Genomic DNA, 13,437 nt, shown 5'->3' on the forward strand with positions numbered 1-13,437 from the left:
TGCGTTCAATGTAAATGTGTTTGTTAAACGTCTTATCGACGGGTTCTACTTGATCTGTTTGAATATGCTTAGGGTTTTATAGCCACCATATTTACCCGATTTCAACGTCCATCATGATTAAGACATTCTCACACAAGAACATGTGTAACTTAGATATTTTCTTGAATTTGACGGCAAACAACCTTCTGGAGCAAAAGGCTTCCCCTTGGGTATTATGGAGTACCAGGCTTCCCCTTGGGTATTATGGAGTACCAGGCTTCCCCTTAGGTGTTATGGAGTACCAGGCTTCTCCTTAGGTGTTATGGAGTACATTCTTCCCCTTAGGCGTGTTTGAGTACCAGGCTTCCCCTTAGGTGATTTGGAGTACGAGGCTTCCCCTTAGGTGTTTTGGAGTACCAGGCTTCCCCTTAGATGTCATGGAGTACCAGGCTTCACCTTAGGTGTTTTGGAGTACCAGGCCTCCCCTTTGGTGTTATGGAGTACCAGGCTTCCCCTTAGGTGTTATGGAGTACCAGGTTCCCCTTAGGTGTTATGGAGTACCAGGTTCCCCTTAGGTGTTATGGAGTACCAGGCTTCCCCTTAGGTGTTATGGAGTACCAGGCTTCCCCTTAGGTGTTATGGAGTACCAGGTTCCCCTTAGGTGTTATGGAGTACCAGGCTTCCCCTTAGGTGTTATGGAGTACCAGGCTTCCCCTGAGGTGTTATGGAGTACCAGGTTCCCCTTAGGTGTTATGGAGTACCAGGCTTCCCCTTAGGTGTTTTGGAGTACCAGGCTTCCCTCTAGATGTTTTGGAATACCAGGCTTACCCTTAGATGTTTTGGAGTAGCAGGCTTCCCCTTAGGTGTTTTGGAGTAGCAGGCTTCCCCTTAGGTGTTTTGGAGTACCAGGCCTCCCCTTAGGTGTTTTGGAGTACCAGGCTTCTCCTTAGGTGTTTTGGAGTACCAGGCTTCCCCTTAAGTGTTATGGAGCACCAGGCTTCCCCTTAGGTGTTTTGGAGTACCAGGCTTCCCCTTAGGCGTGTTTGAGTACCAGGCTTCCCCTTAGATGTTATGGAGCACCAGGCTTCCCCTTAGGTGTTTTGGAGTACCAGGCTTCCCCTTAGGCGTGTTTGAGTACCAGGCTTCCCCTTAGGTGTTATGGAGTACCATGCTTCCCCTAAGGTGTTATGGAGTACCAGGCTTCCCCTTAGGTGTTATGGAGTACCAGGCTTCTCCTTAGGTGTTATGGAGCACCAGGCTTCCCCTTAGGTGTTATGGAGTACCAGGCTTCCCCTTAGGTGTTATGGAGTACCAGGCTTCTCCTTAGGTGTTATGGAGTACCAGGCTTCCCCTTAGGTGTTATGGAGTACCAGGCTTCCCCTTAGGTGTTATGGAGTACCAGGCTTCCCCTTAGGTGTTTTGGAGTACCAGGCTTCCCCTTAGGTGTTATGGAGTACCAGGCTTCCCCTTAGCTGTTTTGGAGTACCAGACTTCCCCTTAGGTGTTTTGAAGTACCAGACTTCCCCTTAGATGTTTTGGAGTACCAGGCTTCCCCTTAGGTGTTTTGGAGTACCAGGCCTCCCCTTAGATATTTTGGAGTACCAGACCTCCCCTTAGGTGTTATGGAGTACCAGGCCTCCCCTTAGGTGTTTTGGAGTACCAGGCTTCCCCTAACGTGTTTTGGAGTACCAGGCTTCCCCTTAGGTGTTATGGAGTACCAGGCCTCTCCTGAGATGTTTTGGAGTACCAGGCTTCCCCTTAGGTGTTTTGGAATACCAGGCTTCCCCTAACGTGTTTTTGGAGTACCAGGCTTCCCCTTAGGTGTTTTGGAGTACCAGGCTTCCCCTAACGTGTTTTGGAGTACCAGGCTTCCCCTTAGGTGTTATGGAGTACCAGGCCTCTCCTGAGGTGGTTTGGAGTACCAGGCTTCCCCTTAGGTGTTTTGGAGTACCAGGCTTCCCCTAACGTGTTTTGGAGTACCAGGCTTCCCCTTAGGTGTTATGGAGTACCAGGCCTCTCCTGAGATGTTTTGGAGTACCAGGTTTCCCCTTAGGTGTTATGGAGTACCAGGCTTCCCCTTAGGTGTTTTGGAGTACCAGACTTCCCCTTAGGTGTTATGGAGTACCAGACTTCCCCTTAGGTGTTATGGAGTACCAGGCTTCCCCTTAGGTGTTTTGGAGTACCAGGCTTCCCCTTAGGTGTTATGGAGTACCAGGCTTCCCCTTAGGTGTTATGGAGTACCAGGCTTCCCCTGAGGTGTTGTGGAGTACCAGACTTCCCCTTAGGTGTTATGGAGTACCAGGCTTCCCCGTAGGTGTTTTGGAGTACCAGACTCCCCCTTAGGTTGGATACTAGGTTTTGATTACCTTGTCTTTCTTCTGTTCTTGCTGCTGTCGTCGTTTTCGTGAGTTCTCGTGAGTTTTTGTTGTCATCCATTTTTGGTGATTCCCCTTTTCCTCATTGCCACCTCTCCTTTCATTGTCTCCCCTCCCGGGTTTTGTTGTTGTCCTTGTCTATTGACGCCGGGTTTTTATTTTGTCCATGTATAATGATGGTGGGGTACTTGATTTACTTGTACTTTGTGATGCCAAGTTACTCTCTCGTTTTGACTTGAGCTGTCTGTTTCCTTCCTCTCTACGACCAATAGACACTCCCAGAACAGTCCTTTGCCTGTTTTCTATATCATACATAAAACTGAAGGACAAGAGAAATGTTTATCTGCGTAAAAGGCTATCGTTCAGTTATATTGTGATTTAACTAAGGCCAATTCGACCATACAGCTGCTGAAAACAAGAATAATACAATCACGCCATGATGTTATATACTGGAAGATCTTCCGCGCGACGCAAATATCAGATCCATTTTAAAGCATGTAAAAAACGATGAAGGGACATTAGCTGTGTTACACAATGGTGCAAGTGTATAGATAGAGCATGACCTTTGTGTCAGTACAAACAATGAACCACGGCGTCTACTACAAATACCCAGGGATATACCTGTATCCGTCAGAGGGAAGATGAACACTTATAAGGTAGGGATAAAACAGTGTGTATGGGTTTCTACATATCTCTGATTATGCTGTTAGAGTTTGTGGTGTAGTTCAGGTCAATGTTGAGGTCGTGCTTCTGTTCCTAAACTCTATGTTGTATGTCCTGTTAGTTAAACACGTCATTATCATGTAAAGAACATCATACAACCTAAGGCTGCATTCCGCAATATGCATGCAATTCACGTTTCCCCTTATCTTAATTCCCACTTTCTCGACATCATTTAAATCAGCGACAATCGCGAGCAAACAGAAGCAATGATAGCTGTCAAAGCGTTGATAGTCCCGCCGGGCGGGAATCAGTTGGCTAGTAAAAGTTCAGCGTACAGATCGCCGACCTAAACCAAATCTCCAAGTTCCCTGGCGGTTCTGCTCACTTAATCCGATTAAACCATGATAAATGTGCAATACAGCATAGCAACACGATACAGTTGTCTGTCCGGGTTAGTCTTCAAATAATGGTGTATCATAATGGCGATACATAGGAAATGTACCGTAGTGATGGGATACAGATGTGCAGTTGTAGTGAGATATTTGGGAGTTGAGATGTTGTAGTGTTGAGATATGTCAGTTGTAGTGGTAGGATATGTGAGTTGTATTGGTGAGATATGGTAGTTGTAGTGGTGAGATATAGGAGTTGTGGTGAGATATGGGAGTTGTAGTGGTGAGATATGTGAGTTGTATTGGTGAGATATAGGAGTTGTAGTTGTGAGATATGGGAGTTGTAGTGGTGAGATATGTAAGTTGTAGTGGTGAGATATGGGAGTTGTAGTGGTGAGATATATGAGTTGTAGTGGTGAGATATGAGAGTTGTAGTGGTGAGATATGGAGTTGTAGTGGTGAGATATAGGAGTTGTAGTTGTGAGATATGGGAGTTGTAGTGGTGAGATATAGGAGTTGTAGTGGTGAGATATGGGAGTTGTAGTGGTGAGATATGAGAGTTGTAGTGGTGAGATATGTGAGTTGTAGTGGTGAGATATGGTAGTTGTAGTGGTGAGATATGGGAGTTGTAGTGGTGAGATATGAGAGTTGTAGTGGTGAGATATGGGAGTTGTAGTGGTGAGATATAGGAGTTGTAGTGGTGAGATATGAGAGTTGTAGTGGTGAGATATGGGAGTTGTAGTGGTGAGATATAGGAGTTGTAGTGGTGAGATATGAGAGTTGTAGTGGTGAGATATGAGAGTTGTAGTGGTGCGACTATGGCGTTGTCGTGGTGCGCTATGCAGCGTTGTCGTGGTGCGCTATGCGGTTTGTGTGGTGCCTTGCGAGTTGTCCTGGTGCAGCCTATGCGCGTTTTCCTGGTGCGCTCTGCGCGTTGTCGTGGTGCTTCTGCGACGTTGTAGTGGTGAGCCTGCGAGTTGTCGTGGTGAGCATCTGGCGTTTAGTGGTGGTTGGGCGTTGTAGTGGTGCTCCATGGGAGTTGTCGTGGTGCAGACTCCGCGAGTTGTATGGTGCAGCTATGCGAGTTTTACTGGTGCGCTCTGGCAGTTGTCGTGGTGAGTATCGGGTTGTTCGTGGTGGATCTGCGCGTTGTAGTGGGGTATGCGCGTTGTACGTGGTGGCTCTAGCGCGTTTGTCGTGTTGCGCTCTGGGTTGTCGTGGTGACGTTGCAGCGTTGTAGTGGTGACGCTCTCGGCGTTGTGTGGTGGCTTGAGAGTTGTCATGGTGCGCTTGGGAGTTGTAGTGGTGAGATATGAGAGTTGTAGTGGTGAGATATGAGAGTTGTAGTGGTGAGATATGGGAGTTGTAGTGGTGAGATATGAGAGTTGTAGTGGTGAGATATGAGAGTTGTAGTGGTGAGATATGAGAGTTGTAGTGGTGAGATATGAGAGTTGTAGTGGAGAGATATGGGAGTTGTAGTGGTGAGATATGAGAGTTGTAGTGGTGAGATATGAGAGTTGTAGTGGAGAGATATGGGAGTTGTAGTGGTGAGATATGAGAGTTGCAGTGGTGAGATATGAGAGTTGTAGTGGTGAGATATGGGAGTTGTATTGGTGAGATATGTGAGTTGTATTGGTGAGATATGAGAGTTGTAGTGTTGAGATATGTGAGTTGTATTGGTGAGATATGAGAGTTGTAGTGGTGAGATATGTGAGCTGTATTGGTGAGATATGTGAGTTGTAGTGGTGAGATATGAGAGTTGTAGTGGTGAGATATGAGAGTTGTAGTGGTGAGATAGAGCTGTATTGTAGTGTTACAGAGGTTTAATGATTAGTCTCCTGTAGTCATGTATTTTACTCTGGATAAAGACAATGCCTTATGTTTAGTATTCTTCATTCATTTGTCATAGTTAAATGTGCCTGCAGTGTTTGAGTCTAAACATAACCATCAATTAAAAAAAGTAGAACGGTTTCGAATTGGGCGAAAACAATTTGGAAGCTCCCTACAGTTGCTTTTCAAATTGTATCAATTTAGAATTTGCTGGTAGTTTTCAGCATTTTAAAAATATAAATAAAATCAATTATAACATAAATGGTACGATTACACCCTCCAGAGGACGTGATAGATGAGATCTCGGCCTGATAAATGAGATCTCGGCCTCACTTCTTTATCTATGCCATTTATCACACGAACGGAATCATTGTGTTGGCATCTTGTAAACTAGGTTATTTCATGGATAAACAATTATAGGAAACAAGCGATTCCACCTAATTACCTAATTAATTCAAATATTTAAAATGGTTGCTGGTTTTTATGTACATGTCTGAACAAAGCTAGATTTGATGTCGTTCAAAAACATCAATTGAAAGATGACCGATTGTGCCTATTTTATTCAAAGCATGACAATTCCGGCCAATCTCATTAATATGATGTTATTAATTGTTTATTTTAATATTAATTTTCGTCGTAAGAGGCGATGTCACTTTGCAACGTGGGGGTGGGGTGGGGTGGAGTGGAGTGGAGGGGAGGGCATGTTACTACGTTGTGAAAGGAAATATTTGTCCGTGAAAGATTGCAGGCTAATAAGTTACAGCTCATATCGTTAAGGTTGTGTACCGAATGATGGATTAAAACACAAAAGCATTTATCACTTGCGATAGTAGATAGTTCCACTAATAGCCTTTCGTATTCTTTACTTGTTCATGTCGATTGCAGATAATAAGGAATTGGTTATAGGGTTGTTTCTTTTGACTTGCTGCTTCAAATCATTAAAGACTTACTGTTTATTTGTATAACATCGTACATGGTGATTCTGTGTGATACATTGTTATAAACCTGGCGATTTTGTGTTACATTGTTATAAACCTGGTGATTCTGTGTGATACATTGTCATAAACCTGGTGATTCTGTGTGATACATTGTTATAAATCTGGCGATTCTGTGTGTTACAAACCTGGTGATTTTGTGTGTTATAAACCTGGTGATTTTGTGTGTTATAAACCTGGCGATTATGTGTGATACATTGTTATAAACCTGGTCATTCTGTGTGTTACATTGTTATAAACCTGGTGATTCTGTGTGTTATAAACCTGGTGATTCTGTGTGTTACATTGTTATAAACCTGTCGATTCTGTGTGTTACATGGTTATAAACCTGGTGATTCTGTGTGTTACATTGTTATAAACCCGGTCATTCTGTGTGTTACATTGTTATAAACCTGGTGATTCTGTGTGTTACATTGTTATAAACCTGGTGATTCTGTGTGTTACATTGTTATAAACCTGGTGATTCTGTGTGTTATAAACCTGGTGATTCTGTGTGTTACATTGTTATAAACCTGTTGATTCTGTGTGTTACATGGTTATAAACCTGGTGATTCTGTGTGTTACATTGTTATAAACCCGGTCATTCTGTGTGTTACATTGTTATAAACCTGGACATTCTGTGTGTTACACATTGTTATAAACCTGGTGATTCTGTGTGTTACATTGTTATAAACTGGTGATTTGTGTTACTTGTTATAAACCGGTGATTCTGTTTCTTGTTTAACCTGGGATTTGTGTTATAAAACCTTGTGATTCTGTGTGTTACATTGTTATAAACCTGGGATTCTGTGTTACATTGTTATAAACCTGGTGATTCTGTGTGTTAACGATTTGTTAGTAAACCGGTTCTTGTGTCTGTTAACGACATTTGTGTTGATAAACCTGGGATTCTGTGTGTTACATTGTTAAACCTGGTGATTCTGTGTTGTTATAAACCTGGTGATTCTGTTGGTTACATTGTTTAAACCGGTGATTCGTGTGATTGTATAAACCTGGTGATTCTGTGTGTTACATTGTTATAAAACTGGTGATTATGTGTGTTACATTGTTATAAACCTGGTGATTCTGTGTGTTACATTGTTATAAACCTGGAGATTCTGTGTGTTACATTGTTATAAACCCGGTGATTCTGTGTGTTATAAACCTGGTGATTCTGTGTGTTACATTGTTATAAACCTGGTGATTCTGTGTGTTACATTATTATAAACCTGGTCATTCTGTGTGTTACATTGTTATAAACCCGGTGATTCTGTGTGTTATAAACCCGGTGATTCTGTGTGTTACATTGTTATAAACCTGGTCATTCTGTGTGTTACATTGTTATAAACCCGGTGATTCTGTGTGTTATAAACCCGGTGATTCTGTGTGTTACATTGTTATAAACCCGGTGATTCTGTGTGTTATAAACCCGGTGATTCTGTGTGTTACATTGTTATAAACACGGTGATTCTGTGTATTACATTGTTATAAACCTGGTGATTCTGTGTGTTACATTGTTATAAACCTGGTGATTCTGTGTGTTACATTGTTATAAACCTTGTGTTTCTGTGTGTTACATTGTTATAAACCCGGTGATTCTGTGTGTTATAAACCTGGTGATTCTGTGTGTTACATTGTTATAAACCTGGTGATTCTGTGTGTTACATTATTATAAACCTGGTCATTCTGTGTGTTACATTGTTATAAACCCGGTGATTCTGTGTGTTATAAACCCGGTGATTATGTGTGTAACATTGTTATAAACCTGGAGATTCTGTGTGTTACATTGTTATAAACCCGGTGATTCTGTGTGTTATAAACCCGGTGATTCTGTGTGTTACATTGTTATAAACCTGGAGATTCTGTGTGTTACATTGTTATAAACCTGATGATTCTGTGTGTTACATTGTTATAAACCTGGTGATTCTGTGTGTTACCTTGTTATAAACCTGGTGATTCTGTGTGTTACATTGTTATAAACCCGGTGATTCTGTGTGTTACATTGTTATAAACCTGGAGATTCTGTGTGTTACATTGTTATAAACCCGGTGATTATGTGTGTTACATTGTTATAAACCTGGTAATTATGTGTGTTACATTGTTATAAACCTGGTGATTCTGTGTGTTACATTGTTACAAACCTGGTCATTCTGTGTGTTACATTGTTATAAACCTGGTCATTCTGTGTGTTATAAACCCGGTGATTATGTGTGTTACATTGTTATAAACCTGGTGATTCTGTGTGTTACGTTGTTATAAACCTGGTGATTCTGTGTGTTACATTGTTATAAACCCGGTGATTCTGTGTGTTACATTGTTATAAACCTGGAGATTCTGTGTGTTATAAACCTGGTGATTCTGTGTGTTACATTGTTATAAACCTGGTGATTCTGTGTGTTACATTGTTATAAACCTGGTGATTCTGTGTGTTATAAACCTGGAGATTCTGTGTGTTACATTGTTATAAACCTGGTGATTCTGTGTGTTATAAACCTGGAGATTCTGTGTGTTACATTGTTATAAACCTGGTGATTTTGAGTGTATCATTGTTATAAACCTGGTGATTTTGAGTGTAACATTGTTATAAACCCGGTGATGTTGTGTGTTAACTGTTACATTGTTATAAAACTGGTGATTATGTGTGATACATTGTCATAAACCCGGTGATTTTGTGTGTTACATTTCTATAAACTCCTAAGGAAAAGGTCCTTGTAGAATGGTTGATGTGTCGCCTCCTCCAATCATTGACACTGGTCCTTGTAGAAATGGTTGATGTGTCGCTCCTCCAAACATTGACACTGGGTCCTTGTAGAATGGTTGATGTCCAAACATTGACAACTGGTCCGATGGTAGAATGGTTGATGTGTCGCGCTCCTCCAAACATTGACACCTGGTCCCTTGTGCAGAATGGTGTGTCATGTGTCGCACTCCTCCAAACATTGACACTTGGTCCTTGTAGAATGTTGAATGGTGTCCGCTCCTCCAAACATTGACACTGGTCCTTGTAGAATGGTTGATGTGTCGCTCCTCCAAACATTGACACTGGTCCTTGTAGAATGGTTGATGTGTCGCTCCTCCAAACATTGACACTGGTCCTTGTAGAATGGTTGATGTCGCCTCCTCCAAACATTGACACTGGTCCTTGTAGAATGGTTGTTGTCCAAACATTGACACTGGTCCTTGTAGAATGGTTAATGTCCAAACATTGACACTGGTCATTGTAGAATGGTTGATGTCGCCTCCTCCAAACATTGACACTGGTCCTTGTAGAATGGTTGATGTCCAAACATTGACACTGGTCCTTGTAGAATGGTTGATGTCCAAACATTGACACTGGTCATTGTAGAATGGTTGATGTCGCCTCCTCCAAACATTGACACTGGTCCTTGTAGAATGGTTGATGTCCAAACATTGACACTGGTCCTTGTAGAATGGTTGATGTCCAAACATTGACACTGGTCATTGTAGAATGGTTGATGTCGCCTCCTCCAAACATTGACACTGGTCCTTGTAGAGTGGTTGATGTCCAAACATTGACACTGGTCCTTGTTGAATGGTTGATGTGTCGCCTCCTCCAAATATTGACACTGGTCCTTGTAGAATCTTTGATGTCCAAACATTGACACTGGACCTTGTAGAATCTTTGATGTCCAAACATTGACACTGGTCCTTGTAGAATCTTTGATGTCCAAACATTGACACTGGTCCTTGTAGAGTGGTTGATTCCCAAACATTGACACTGGTCCTTGTTGAATGGTTGATGTGTCGCCTCCTCCAAACATTGACACTGGTCCTTGTAGAATCTTTGATGTCCAAACATTGACACTGGTCCTTGTAGAATCTTTGATGTCCAAACATTGACACTGGTCCTTGTAGAATCTTTGATGTCCAAACACTGACACTGGTCCTTGTAGAATCTTTGATGTCCAAACACTGACACTGGTCCTTGTAGAATGGTTGTTGTCGCCTCCTCCAAACATTGACACTGGTCCTTGTAGAATCCTTGATGTCCAAACATTGACATTGGTCCTTGTAGAATGGTTGATGTCCAAACATTGACATTGGTCCTTGTAGAATGGTTGATGTCCAAACATTGACACTGGTCCTTGTTGAATGGTTGATGTGTCGCATCCTCCAAACATTGACACTGGTCCTTGTAGAATCTTTGATGTCCATATAATTGACACTGGTCCTTGTAGAATGGTTGATGTCGCCTCTTCCAAACATTGACACTGGTCCTTGTAGAATGGTTGATGTGTCGCCTGCTCCAAACATTGACACTGGTCCTTGTAGAATGGTTGATGTGTTGCCTCCTCCAAACATTGACACTGGTCCTTGTAGAATGGTTGATGTCGCCTCCTCCAAACATTGACACTGGTCCTTGTAGAATGGTTGATGTGTCGCCTCCTCCAAACATTGACACTGGTCCTTGTAGAATGGTTGTTGTCCCCTCCTCCAAACATTGACACTGGTCATTGTAGAATGGTTGATGTCGCCTCCTCCAAACATTGACACTGGTCCTTGTAGAATGGTTGATGTCGCCTTCTCCAAACATTGACACTGGTCCTTGTAGAATGGTTGATGTCGCCTCCTCCAAACATTGACACTGGTCCTTGTAGAATCCTTGATGTCCAAACATTGACACTGGTCCTTGTAGAATGGTTGATGTCCAAACATTGACACTGGTCATTGTAGAATGGTTGATGTCGCCTCCTCCAAACATTGACACTGGTCCTTGTAGAATGGATGTTGTCGCCTCCTCCAAACATTGACACTGGTCCTTGTAGAATGGTTGATGTCGCCTCCTCCAAACATTGACACTGGTCCTTGTAGAATGGTTGATGTGTCGCCTCCTCCAAACATTGACACTGGTCCTTGTAGAATGGTTGATGTCGCCTCCTCCAAACATTGACACTGGTCCTTGTAGAATGGTTGATGTCGCCTCCTCCAAACATTGACACTGGTCCTTGTAGAATGGTTGATGTCGCCTCCGCCCAACATTGACACTGGTCCTTGTAGAATGGTTGATGTGTCGCCTCCTCCAAACATTGACACTGGTCCTTGTAGAATCTTTGATGTCGTCTCCTCCAAACATTGACACTGGTCCTTGTAGAATGGTTGATGTCGCCTCCTCCAAACATTGACACTGGTCATTGTAGAATCCTTGATGTGTCGCCTGACTAGTTAAGCACCTCGCCATTAACAAGTCTATACAGGTAGTGTCAATCGGATCGCCATGATGTATGGCGTCTGTCGATTTTTCATGGTCTGGAAGGTCGTGAAACAGCCAGATATAAAACCTTTCTGTCTAGTCGGTTATATAAGGTCGTGTCCAGTAAACCTTCGTTCGTGACGTAAGGTTGGCCGCTATTCCCCCCCTTAAGTATATGCTGTCATTCTCGTAGATCGCCATGACATGGTGCTTTCGTCCAGTCTTCATGTATTCATTCTAAAAGGATGGCTAATATACATTAACGTTTGTTGGCTCCTTCGGAATCTGACATTTCTTTATCGATTGCGATTTACTTATGTCCGACATATTTGTGAATTCTTTTTTTTTTCTTTATTTTAAATAAAAAGCTTCCTTCAATTACGTTTCCTTTTATTTGAAATCCTTCGTTGATAGCGAAACAAACCTCTTCACATCCGAATACAGTATAGATATCCCGCCTTACATTCATCCAACGGTCTTTTGCTTTCATTTTGCAACGTTTGATTGTTAACAAACATGCTTCTGAAAAAGTGAAACAACACATTTTCTTTTCGCCATTCGTTCTTTTGTTCTCGTTTGTCCAAAGAGCAGAGAGGTTACGGGTGATGACAAACCCTGTCGTGGGACAAGTTTTGTGGGCATGACACTGATTTTACCATTTTTTGTATTAGTATAATGCTATTTTACGTTCACTACTTAACGCAACAGTTTCTCTGCCATTTTAGACTAAATTCCAACAATCAGTTGGTTGATATTAAAGGGTAAGTGAAATGAAGGCTAACAATTGATTCCGTACGACTGCCATCAAACTAACTTAACATGATGGTATCTCACTATTTTATACGGAACGTACCATTGACTCAATGTATCTACTGGTACAATTACATGGTGGTATCTCACTATTTTAGACGGAGTGTACCTTTGACTCAATGTGTCTACTGGTACAATTACATAGTGGAATCAAGTTGTGTATATCTTTATTTATAGGCCCCAAATACCTGATATGTTTCTGTGATATTGGGGCCTAATATTATCAAAGACTACTTGATGTAAATCAGATGTTTGTAGTAAGATTTGATGGATGAAAAGAAAACCTTTTGTGAGGACACATTTGTAGGGGGCGACCCCAGGACTCCCAAATCCTGGCAATTTCAAAAAAAAGTTTCTTTAGCATTTTGCTGTTGAAAGAATATAATGTAAACAGAACTATGAACAATACGTCATAATTGTTTTCCTCTTTTTTATTTGTGATTTGACTACCGCAGTCACTTCCCTATATATATTTAATCTTCGTGTAATCTTGCCTCCTATCCAGCTCGGATTACAGGACTCGGACTTTGGTTTTTATAGTTAATACATATCATAAGTCTTAGCTTGACCTAATATGCCTGATTAAGGTTAGTTTTGAACATGACAATGTATCTTACGTAAAAGCTAACACGTTTACTTAACGCCTTAAGGATACCTATTATTTTTCGCCATAGCAGAAATGCTTTGTAAACAATTGATTCCTGGAGTAATATATAAATAAATGTTTAGAATCTTTCCTTTTGATTGATCGAATTCTTCATCCATTGCTTTATAGAAACTTGCGGCCGGATCCCTGACCTTTGTGAAAGCCTATTCCAACGGTCAAGCGAATTCGGCCATAGATGTCTTAGAACAGGAACTGGAGACAGAGATAGAAAGGGACCGACAGAAAATCCCGGACACCACTATAGCCAGGTAGGTTATAACCACTGTTTACGTCATCAATCACGTGGTACACAAGGTGTACTTCTATCCAAGAACAAGTATCTATAAATATCACATTATTATGTTTCACGATGTAATATAGTTGAATGCTTGGTCGGAGCAGTTCTTGAGACTCTGGTCGTTACAAGGACTTTAAAAACTTGACACAGGGCCATAAAAATACACAGGGAGAATAAAATCACGTGTCCCGGAAAGGTAGGATCTAATCGTGTTAAAGTCGAGTTTTGGAAATTTGCATCCGGATTTGGACAATGAGCATG

General features: G+C 41.8%; 1 protein-coding gene across 1 annotated transcript in view; it reads left to right on the forward strand.

The window, feature by feature from the left end:
- The first annotated feature begins 13,031 nt into the window (after positions 1-13,031).
- The window catches only part of LOC117336161 (putative uncharacterized protein DDB_G0277255), a 28,344-nt gene continuing 27,938 nt past the window's right edge, over positions 13,032-13,437 (forward strand). Inside the window, exon 1 of the mRNA XM_033896548.1 lies at positions 13,032-13,147. The gene's annotated coding sequence lies outside the window, so the exon portion shown is untranslated. The remainder of the gene's footprint in view (positions 13,148-13,437) is intronic.

The sequence above is a fragment of the Pecten maximus genome, chromosome 10 (assembly GCF_902652985.1).
Source record: "Pecten maximus chromosome 10, xPecMax1.1, whole genome shotgun sequence".
Taxonomy (NCBI): Eukaryota; Metazoa; Mollusca; class Bivalvia; order Pectinida; family Pectinidae; genus Pecten; species Pecten maximus.